This window comes from Eurosta solidaginis, chromosome 5 (genome assembly GCF_040869045.1).
Source record: "Eurosta solidaginis isolate ZX-2024a chromosome 5, ASM4086904v1, whole genome shotgun sequence".
In the NCBI taxonomy this organism is placed as follows: domain Eukaryota; kingdom Metazoa; phylum Arthropoda; class Insecta; order Diptera; family Tephritidae; genus Eurosta; species Eurosta solidaginis.
The window spans coordinates 256104976-256117129 of record NC_090323.1 but is presented as its reverse complement, the minus strand read 5'-3'; the positions used below and the strand labels follow the sequence as shown (position 1 = coordinate 256117129).

General features: G+C 36.9%; 1 protein-coding gene across 12 annotated transcripts in view; it reads right to left on the bottom strand.

The window, feature by feature from the left end:
* LOC137253296 (phosphatase and actin regulator 1-like) overlaps positions 1 to 12154 on the bottom strand; it is a 763209-nt gene that overhangs the window by 551659 nt on the left and 199396 nt on the right. For 2 of the 12 annotated variants that reach the window (XM_067789970.1, XM_067789974.1), the window contains exon 1: positions 7629 to 7909. The exons of 7 other annotated variants lie outside the window; for them this stretch is intronic. The gene's annotated coding sequence lies outside the window, so the exon portion shown is untranslated. 3 more of the 12 variants (XM_067789971.1, XM_067789973.1, XM_067789972.1) reach the window with 3 other exon arrangements.

Below are 12154 nucleotides of genomic sequence, written 5' to 3'. Positions count from 1 at the left end.
AAAATTACGAAAAATGAAAAGAATGCCATAATTCTATACCAACTACGAAAAAAGGGATGAAACATGGTAACTGGATTGGTTTATTGACGCAAAATATAACTTTGGAAAAAACTTTGTAAAATGGGTGTGACACCTACCATATTAAGTAGAAGAAAATGAAAAAGTTCTACAAGGCGAAATCAACAGCCCTTGGAATCTTGGCAGGAATACTGTTAGTGTTATTGCATATATAAATAAATTAGCAGTACCCGACAGATGATTTTCTGGATCACCTGGTCCACATTTTGGTCGATATCGCGAGAACGCCTTCACATATACATCTAAGGGCCACTCGCTTTTACAACCCCCATTAATACTTTTAATTTGATATCCATATCGTACAAACACATTCTAGAGTCACCCTGGCCCACCCTAATGGCGATATCTCGAAAAGGCGTCCACCTATAGACCTAATGCCCACTCCCTCTTAAAATGCTCAGTAACACCTTTCGTTTGATACCCATATCGTACAAACATTCTAGAGTTACCCTTGGTCCACCTTTATGGCGATATCTCGAAAAGGCGTCCACCTATAGAAGTAAGGATTACTCCCTTTTAAAATACTCATTACCACCTTTCATTTGATACCCATATCGTACAAACACATTCTAGAGTCACCCTGGCCCACCCTAATGGCCATATCTCGAAAAGGCGTCCACCTATAGACCTAATGCCCACTCCCTCTTAAAATGCTCAGTAACACCTTTCGTTTGATACCCATATCGTACAAACATTCTAGAGTCACCACTGGCCCACCCTAATGGCGATATCTCGAAAAGGCGTCCACCTATAGACCTAATGCCCACTCCCTCTTAAAATGCTCAGTAACACCTTTCGTTTGATACCCATATCGTACAAACATTCTAGAGTCACCACTGGCCCACCCTAATGGCGATATCTCGAAAAGGCGTCCACCTATAGACCTAATGCCCACTCCCTCTTAAAATGCTCAGTAACACCTTTCGTTTGATACCCATATCGTACAAACATTCTAGAGTCACCCTTGGTCCACCTTTATGGCGATATCTCGAAAAGGCGTCCACCTATAGACCTAATGCCCACTCCCTCTTAAAATGCTCAGTAACACCTTTCGTTTGATACCCATATCGTACAAACATTCTAGAGTCACTCCTGGCTCACCCTAATAGCGATATCTCGAAAAGGCGTCCACCTATAGACCTAATGCCCACTCCCTCTTAAAATGCTCAGTAACACCTTTCGTTTGATACCAATATCGTACAAGCACATTCTAGAGTCACCCCTGGCCCACCCTAATGACGATATCTCGAAAAGGCGTCCACCTATAGACCTCATGCCCACTCCCTCTTAAAATGCTCAGTAGCACCTTTCGTTTGATACCCATGTCGTACAAACATTCTAGGGTCACCCTTGGTCCACCTTTATGGCGATATCTCGAAAAGGCGTCCACCTATAGAACTAAGGATTACTCCCTTTTAAAATACTCATTACCATCTTTCATTTGATACCCATATCATACAAACACATTCTAGAGTCACCCCTGGCCCACCCTAATGGGGACATTTCGAAAAGGCGTCCACCTATAGACCTGATGCCCACTCCCTCTTAAAATGCTCAGTAACACCTTTCATTTGATTCCCATATCGTACAAACACATTCTAGAGTCAGCCCTGGTCCACCTTTATGGCGATATCCCTAAATGGCGTCCATCCATAGAACTATGGCCTACTCTCTCTTAAAATACTCTTTAATACCTTCCATTTTTTTTTTTTTTTTTTTTTAATACCTTCCATTTGATACACATGCCATACAACCACATTCCAGGGTTACCCTAGGTTCATTTTCCTACATGGTGATTTTCCTTATTTTGTCTCCATAGCTCTCAACTGAGTATGTAATGTTCGGTTACACCCGAACTTAGCCTTCCTTACTTGTTTTTACTTCACCTGGTGGTTCCACCATGATTTTTGACTAAATAAAGAATTCAATATTGGAATAATTTAGAATTTATTTTTTTGTATGGTAGATTGTGTTTAATAATAGCTTTAATGTGAAGAAATTTACTAATTATTTCATTAACACTGCAAGATTTTTTCCTTCCGGCTAATAAGAAATGTGATTTTTTTATATTTGGGAGTTTTTTTTATACTCAGCGTGCTTTGCACACAGAGTGTATTAACTTTGATTGGATAACGGTTGGTTGTACAGGTATAAAGGAATCGAGATAGATATAGACTTCCATATATCAAAATCATCAGTATCGAAAAAAAATTTTATTGAGCCATGTCCGTCCGTCCGTTAGCACGATAACTTGAGTAAATATTGATATATCTTCACCAAATTTGGCAAACTAGCTTATCTGGACCCAGAATAGACTGATATTGAAAATGAGTGAAATCGGATGATAACCACGCCCACTTTTATATAAAATTTTGGAAAACACAAAAAACCTGATAATTTAGTAAATAATACACCTAGAATGTTGAAATTTGACACGTGGACTGATATTGAGACTCTTGACTCTTTTTTTAAAATGGGGGTGGCACCCCCCACTTGTGATAAAATCAATTTTACAAATATTGTTAATCATAAATCAAAAACCGTTAAACCTATCGTAACAAAATTCGGCAGAGATGTTGCCTTTACTATAAGGAATGCTTTGAAGAAAATTAACGAAATCGGTTCAGGACAACGCCCATTTTTATATAAAAGATTTTTAAAAGGGTAGTGGACGAATAAAATAAGCTATATCTTTTCAAGAAAGAGCTTTATCAATGGTATTTCCTTTCCCAAGTGGATTTATTACAATTAATAGGAAAAACTTCAAACATAAAAAAATGGGAGTGGCACCTCCCCTTTTAAGACTAAGCAATTTTCTATGTTTCGGGAGCCATAACTCGAAGAAAAATTTATATATTGTAACAAAATTGGGTACACAAATTTTACCTATAGTAGAGAGTATTTCTAATAAAAATGGACGGGATCGGTTAAAGACCACGGCAACTTAGATATAAAACAAGTTTAAAAGGGTCGTAGACTAGAATAATAAGCTATAAGTTAGCAAAAAATAGTTTTGAATCAATGATATTTCACTTATCAAGTTTTATTGTAAGAGGAAATGGGGGGACATTTCTTTTTTAAACGGGCGGTGCCACGTGTTATGCAGAAAAGTAATTTATCTGAAACGAAATGTACAATTGAAGCTCACGCTGAGTATATAATGTTCGGTTACATTCGAGCTTAGACACCTTTACTTGTTTTTATTATTTATTTTTTTTTTCTTGATGAGTTTTCAGCGAAATCGGTGATTTTTAATATGACTACAAGTTTTGTGCAACACTTTTAAAACCAATTTTTTCATTAAATGTCACTTTTAATGATGAGATATTTTATGTAGTATGTATCCCCATTTTTCATTTACACATTCCACAACAAAAATTAAACACCTGCCGACGCCAGACGGATGAACAGACTCATCATTAAGAATACACTAAACAACTTTATATGCTCTGTAAGCATTCTACTTTAGGCGAGTATATGCATAAAGCCATATAAGAGTGATAAGTAAACTTTTATTAAAAAATGTTATTGTTTTTTGTTATAAATTGTTTTTTTTATGAATAGTTTTAATACCGGCTTCTTTCTTTAAGGTTTTCAATATTCAAAGACAAAGGAAAAGCAGTGAATTCACTACGTCACAACAGCGGCGGCGCAAACTATAATTTCATTTGTGTATATAATGTAATGGCGTCTGATGAATAAAACGGAAATGTAAAAACATATCTATACAAAAAAATATGTAATCTATATTTCAGATTTCTGGATACATTTGCTTTGCGCCACTTGCACTGCAACTTATTTGAATTCATGTATCTAGCCATAGCTTTGTTGTTGGGTGCAGTTGGAATTTTTTTTGGGTTTTGTTGTTATTTTACTTTTTGACCATTCACTTTTTGGTTTAGGGCCACAAAGCTAAATCTAAAAGAAAACACAAATTAAACCAACAAGTCCAGCAAGAAATGGAAAGAAGTATTGAATTGTGTGTCCAGCTGTGTAAAAGCAAAGCAAGCAAATTTGCCGTCTCGTCTACTGGGTAGGGCTGAACAGTGTTCGAACTTAAGTATTTCGGCATTTAAAGGCGAAAAATTTAATATATTTCCTACTACGTTCTTAGATTTAATCCTCTCGAAATATGGAAGATGAAGCATATATGTATTCGTAAAATTTAAAAACGTATATTTCTATAATACCTTTTTCTTTATTAAATTATATTTGTGACCCGGTCTATGGAAAGGTGACTTATGACCCAAAAAATAAATTGCGAGAAACAGCTGTTTTTTTTTTTTTTTTTGGGAGAAACAGCTGTTAATAGTTGTTGTTTTTTTTTAGTCATAAGCCACCTTTTCATAGACCGGGTCACATTTTACTTTCTTTATATTAGGTCGGTTGAATGTTCGTTCGCTTTTCATACAAATCTTGCAATCGATTTTTAAGTAACGTCTCATTGAGCTACAAACGTGAAACTTTACACAGAGGTTAGAATACCAACAATAAAAGGGAAAGAAATTCGTTAGATGGCGCACGGATCGAAATAATTAGATGAGAACTTGAAAATTTTCAAACAAGCTTTTATGTAACTTCTCTATGAGCTAGAGACTTTTGACATTTCAAACTTAATTCAAAGGTCGATGACAACCGATGAACGATACGAAAAGATTCGCTAGGGGGCGCACGGGATGGGATATTTAGAAAAATCGTACGAAACGGAGGGAATTTTGGGATTGATTTTTATGTAAGTTCGCATTGAGCTACAATTGTAAAATTTCACAGATAGGATACGACGCCGAGAAAATTAAGAATATGAGAAAAAATTCCATTAGGTGGCGCACGGATCAAAATATTTAGATAAAAATTTGGAAATTTTGGTGTTTTGAGATCGATTTTAAAGTAAGTTAAGACACCGAGAAAATGTACGAAAAGGAGAAAATAAAAATAAAATAAAAAAATTTTAAGGACTTCCTTCATATAAATGGACAAAAATCAGCGAAAAATGTCTCCTAGACATATTCTTGCTAAACTTTGATTTTTAAATTTTGACATAGAAATTTCAAAAATATTTATGAGAAGTAAAATATAAAGGTGGAGCGCAATTGATTGACTAATAATATCTCCTTTCCTACCAACTCACCAATCCAAGTAATAATATGCGCTTCACTTTTATATTTTTACTTCTAATAAATATTTTTGCAATTTCTATGTCAAATTTTAAAAATCAAAGTTTAGCCAGAATATGTATTTATATAAGGAGACATGTTTCGCTGATTTTTGTCCATTTATATAAAGAAAGTGCTTAAAATTTTTTTATTTTATTTTTATTATGATTGAAAATATAATATGGTAAAAATATACACTTTAATGAAAATTACATGAACTGCTAGCTTTAAAATATGTATCGTTTATGATGGATTGTTGAATTTGTCGCGAGAGAGCTATCTAATAAAATTAATGCATGATAAACGATAGATCCAGCGACATCCAAAAATCTTTCCTTCGCACATTTAGAGAACGACAATCGATAGATCCAGCGACACACATAATCCCTGATTCCCTTTCACGCATAGCAGCTACCTTCAATAGATCTGCATCGATTTTCAAACGTTTTTGGGAGTGGTATCGATATTGATAGTCGTATGGATCGGATATAAATTCAGTGTGCTGCGGTACAATGTGGAGTGATTTGCTGTAACCATGTCAGAACTTCAATGTGATTGTGCTTTCGCATAACGTTGGCAGGCCGTCAATAATTAATTAAACTTATGCAGGACTATAGAAACGAAACACACAATTAACAAGTTAGCCACAAAGACTCAAATTTTGATTATATTCAGTTCAGAGCATTATATTTTGCGCGAACCTGAAGCGGTATTAATGCTATTTTTATTAAATTTTTCAAAGAAGTCGATACGATTTCGAAAGGCAGCCGGAGCAGGGTTGTATTCCACTGAATGGCCATAAACTGTTTAAACGTTTAAGGGCCAATTAAGTAAGTAAGCCGATGTTTACTCGATACTTAATTTAATTATTGAGAGAGAAATAGCAAAGTCGAGCTAGGAATTTGTCGACGAAGTATTTTATGATATCGAAATATGAATTACGCACTATTATCACCATTTTTTTTTTTTTTTTTTTTTTTTACTGACTACGTTTAAAATATATTTTATTTTAAAATCAAATATCTTATTCGATATTATTCGAGAGGTTTTGTTGCCTCGCTTCCTGGCGAAAAATTATTGAAATACCATAAGTAATCAAAAACATCCAATCTACGACTAAGAAGGAAAATCTTGATCTTTATTGAAAGATAAGCCCCTATCAAATCAATGCGCCATTTCCGAGTTGGTGCTATCTGACATCTCAAAGTGGGCTTAATGTTCAATTAGGGTAAAATATAAAAAAAAACATTGTATTTAATTTTTGTAGAGAAATTAGTGTACGGGTTCTTTCATGAAAATTAATACTTATAGTACTCAAGTTAATTTTTGTTAAAATTAAGACATTTTCATCACCCGATGAAAAATAAATCACAAAACTGTGAATTTTTCATAACTTTGGCTTGAGTTGGGAGTTAAAGTAAATAAACAATAAAATAAGGTGCGGGCCACGAGCCGAGACATGGGCGGAGCCTCCTCTCTTTTCAGAAATAATTTTGTATGTGCAAAAGCTAGAAACGTTGGGAAGATAAAAAATTTAGTTTTGGTTTCTAGAAGGATCACTCTAACAGCTCATATTTATATTTATTGTCAAAGCGTGCTGCACTAATGGAAAATCTGGCTCTAATATTAAAAATCCGGGTAGACATGTCTCGAAACAAATAGTATCAAAATACATAAAACTTTGTCGCTGCTATAGCTTATTCAATATATTCCTAAGTCCGAACGCTGCGACGCGCTATCTTGCATTTTGTCTCTTGCCTACTGGGAATGGCTGATTTGTGTTTCGTTGTTGTTGCTGTGTAGTTAAGTAGTCGAACCGGTTTTTTACCATTTGCACTTTACACTTGCATTCGCGTATAGAATATAACGATGAATAGTTAAAATAGCAAATGGAATAATAAAGAAAAACGAAAAATATAGCGATAAGCGGAATATTTTCATAAAGAGCATTGAATTTGGCTCCCTTTTTATACACTGCTGGCATTTCCCATGAATTATACCAAAGTATTTATATGTGTATTTCTAGGAATGTATCTACAATTTGTTTGTCACAAATTTTTCTTTTTAACATTTAATCGGTGAACTGGGTAATTCCAGCAGACGGCGCACATATTTACACAATACAAATTTGCGCTTTGTTTCTTTGTCTTCCCTATGAAAAACTCCACATGTTTACTCACTCGCACAATTCCATACACATAAAGAGACGGACGGAATTTTTGCTTTATTCACTTATGCTCTTTTTGCTTTTGCATATTGCTATTTAACAATTAGCAATCAAAATTTCAAAATTTGTTTTGTTTAACTTTTAAACACAAAATATACATAGATTTTGTAATTTATGCATTTTATTTGTTTTACAATTTATTTCATTCATTTGCACACTCAAATACCTACAAACATTTTGTATTTGCGCTTATTGGCTACACACACACACGTGTTTGCGCGAGTTCGTCGCTCGTTTTTCGCAACGTTGCTTGCCTTGTTTTGTGATTATTTTTGTTGCTAATTATTTGTTTATCACATTGAGTACACGAATTCACACATGAAGAGTACTAAAATGACACAACAGACAAATTAACAACCGGCTAATTTGCCTTCTTCACTGATTTTTGCACTCGAATGATGGTGAAACGAATCTGACAACGCGCAAGCAATCAACCGTACAAAGCGCCTTCACAAATTCAACTACTTTATTTTTGTTGTTTTTTGCGTTTTCTTTTCGACCAACAAACAATTTTGCAACCGTGTGCCTGTGGAATGTGGACAACGAATTGTTGGTATTGCCAGGTTGAATTAAAATGTTTTTCGCATGCGATAAATTGTATTTCTTACATTGGCTGCCAAACCTTTACACATTTTAGTTTGACAGATACTGTTAAGTGCAGGGTGCATATAAGTAGAAAATATTCAATGGACTAATCCAGATCCCGACAGAAATTTAACATTATTATTTTCTACTTCTGCAAAGGTGGGATAGTGTATATCAGGGTCGTGCGCAGGGATGGCTACGTTGCCAATGAAATATGAAATAAATAAAAAAATCTTTCATTATCGGATTGCTTCCCGTTTCTATTAATTTTTATCGCAAAACTACTCTTGACCTTCTGGCGTCACATGCCTTTAATTTAAGGCTCCATTACTGATAGTTAGCATAGACTTGACTTGACTTGGCGTAAACTTGGCAACTTAGCCAAGATTATACTCCACTTAGCGCATACAATTTGGCATCATAATCAGGTTTGAAATTTACTTTTAAATAAATGTCAATTTGTATGACAAAATGTCAAAATGACATGGAAAGAAACAAATGACAACTCAAAATGTAAACATCACTTAGAACTTACATAGAAAATCAAAATTCAACAGACTTCTAAGTCAAGTTAAGTGTTGCCAAGTTTTGAGTAATCAGTAACATGCAATGTTCATTTAACAGAACTGTAAGTGACAGTTCTCAAGTCAAGTCAAGTCTATGCTAGGTATCAGTAATGGAACCTTTAGGCTTGGTCAGTGATAGCAGATATAAGAATTGCGGGCTGGAGGAGGAAACGGTCGATCTGTGCTCTTGCCCTGCGCTTGCCAGGCTAAGTCTCCAGCTATTAGGAGTGATACAGCTGTCAGATGTAGAAGCAGCAAGTGGCTTAAGTCCTAGGAAACTTCTAGTATTTGCCAAGAGGACGGAGTTATTTTATAACAGAGGTCCTGGTTTTGATATGGTTTTTCAGTTTGTTCGTTAAAACAAACTTCTGGTAACACTATGGACTTATTCAGTATATGTGAAGTCCTCATGGACCGGCCAGTTCAGCCTAACCTATTCTTAACAATAACGAATGCTTACTATGAGCTATGAGCTTCCATATGTTCATAGAAGACCACGCAAGTGGGGAAAGTTTTTGACCGACATTCACCAGGAATTGGCCAGAACGATTCCTTTTGCATGCGGCTCAAGTAGCTCAATACTTCCCGTCGCCTACTGCCAACTAATATCTGGGTAGCCATTGAACATCCGTTTAGTGGTGAGCTAATGTGAGGGGGCGACAACCCAGCTAAGCCTCCGACATAATCGGTTTAACGATCTCATCGGCAGCGTCTGAGCACCACAAGGTATGGCTGCAAGCGGGTGTGTGTCTTGGATCAAGCGGTTCGCTATATAAATGTTCAAGTTATACTTTCATCTCCACTGAGCGGGTTGTGTGTTGAACTTGCGACCTGCCACGTAAAACTTCACTACAATGAAAACTCACAACAATCCTCAGATAAAAAGAAAACCCTTTACTTATGACGACCATTACAAACGTTAAAGGAGTATGACGTGAGGGCATGCACATGTAATGTCCGTTCCCCAAATGGGATTGGTGCAAACGCCTTGCTGCTTGGCGTCCCTTTGGAGGCAAAAGCTGACATCACCACCATATTAGAGATCTGATGGACGAAATATGGCAAAGAACATATCAACCAATGTGATATTCACCGGAGTGGTCATGAAAATAAACACAGTTCGATGTCGGATTCGTAGTGGGAGATAGACTTTGTCGCCTAGTACTGTAGTTCACGTATGTGGACGGACGTCTCACAGCTATCCGAATAACAGTGCATAGCTAAGGATCAACAGATCAGCGGAGTTATATATGACATCGAAGCTAAAGACATAATTCCAAATAAACAGGGACAGGGGATCGCTCTCTTAGGTGGAACTGCGGATGTGAAGAAAAACCTTTGGACCAAAACCATTATTATAGCGAAGCAGGAGGGCTGCAAAGTAACGTTAAGCTGGTCGTTTTAGATAACCACAAGTCTTTCGAGCTAAAAAAAGTAACAGTATAACGTGTTAGCGAGGTGTACGCGAATACTGAATAGAGCCGCCTCTGTGGTCCAGAATTCATACGCTGGGAGCTAGTGAAGTGAACTGTGCCACCACACAGCTCTGAAATTGTGTATTAGAGAGCATATATTGTCAGCTGACAGGGTTGAAGTGCTTGTCTATGCAAGGGACGTTGGTGGTACCGCAATGTATTCAGCGACACGGTTTAAGGATCACTGATGAACCTGAGTTGGTGAAAGGACACGGACAACGATAGAGCGTGTCTGATTTATCACTAGGATGAAACCACAGGCTTTAACTGATCTTTTCTTCGCGGGTAGGAGTTATATAATGGTACGACACGTAACATTATGTGGAGCCTGCATTAGCATAGAGTTTAATGGGTCAATGGTATTAATCTTTTAGGCTTCCATTCTAATAAAAAGTGAGAATAAACTTAAATGTTAAAGCTAAATCTTACAACTTCATGAAAATCCACTATCTAAATCTAAACAACTATTGCATTCCAAGCTTCCATCCATTTCTATCATCCCTTTTCATGTACTCCAAGCGAAAATATGCTCGCGAAATTTCAGCTTTCCGCGCCTTCGAATAATTAGCAGTTTAGTATGCAATTGAACTAGGAAGTGAATGTTAAATCAAAGCAAACAAGAATCCTCACCAACAAAAAAATTGCATTCATATGTATGTATGCGTGTAGCATAGTTGGAAAAAGTAGTCTAGTGTTAGGCGCATGGTTTTACGCATTTCATTCCATTCAAAACCACATCCGTCACTGCTGCCACCAATTGCAATGTGTCTTCTCTTCCTCATTCACTTCTGAATTTAAAACTAGTATTTCCAAACCTGTAGATATGCCAATATGTGGTTATCCAATAACCACAATCACGCCCACGGGCTATTTTACAATTGCGCCCATTAGTATGCAACACATGATATAAACTTTCCAACTGGCTTGATTGCGATTTTTTGCATGCAGTGTTGCTAGTCGACAATATTTTAAAGTCCCGATGGTTCTGCCACATGAGTTATTTCGCGATTACTGACGCCTATTCGGAGAACCAAGAAAAATCAAGTCTTCCTCCACCTGTCTTTACCAACTCGGTAGAGGTATCCCTCTTCCACTTCTTCTGAATACGAGTGCCGATGGAAACACTTTCTAAGCCGGGCATCTTCTTTCATTTGCATAACATGACCTAGCCAACGAAGCCTTTGCCCCTCTATGTTTTTATCTGCGTAAAACCCATACAGCTCAACTTGAAGTCTCCATTCGAGTACACCGTTAGTATCAAATTGTCTTATCTAAACATATGTCATGAGAAGCGTAAGGACTTCAGTTGCACTTTTCCATCGCCATGGGTTCTTAAAACTCTTGAATGATTATTTGACATCGATATTAACAGAAGACTGCGTACTTGGAAGCTACTATAAGTTCAAGATACTTGGCTCAAGGCGGATAGCACTGTGTATGTAGTAATCCACAAGGTGGATGATTACCTAGAGAGTATATAGTTTCCCTAGCCGAATTCCTGTATATAGAGATGACCTTCAGTAGATAGCATTCAAAGAAAAGCGATGGAAGATACGTTGTAAACTGAATACATCCCTAAGTGGTGGTATATTTACATGACGTACTAGCACTGGTCGTTGTCTCAACATGATAAGAGAAGTCAAACAAGGTGCACGGACGGGACGTACCAGTACTGGGTTTGTTCAGTACTCTGACCAGCACTGCATGGTTTCGTATCTTGTAGCATGTATTGAGAGATGGACCTTGAATCTCTTTGGAACGTTAGTAGTTCTGGCTAGAAGAATCTCAACACTCAGCAGTAAGTGGTGTCAGCACAGCGCGTCCCACTTTTTCATAGGCAGACTGAAAATAGTAAGTACTAGCTGTGGCTAAGTGACCCGCGTGACAATTAGCAGGTTCGTCGATATGCCCTGGCACAAAACTGTTTTTATCGATAAGTAGTACAGCCAGTGTACCACCCTTGGAGAGACTCCATTGTTAGCTAATAGGCTCACGGCAGCAGTACAAGGGGACCGAGGATTTCTTGCTCAATATCATCGTAATTAATTCGCGCCTAAACGCCTGGTCGAT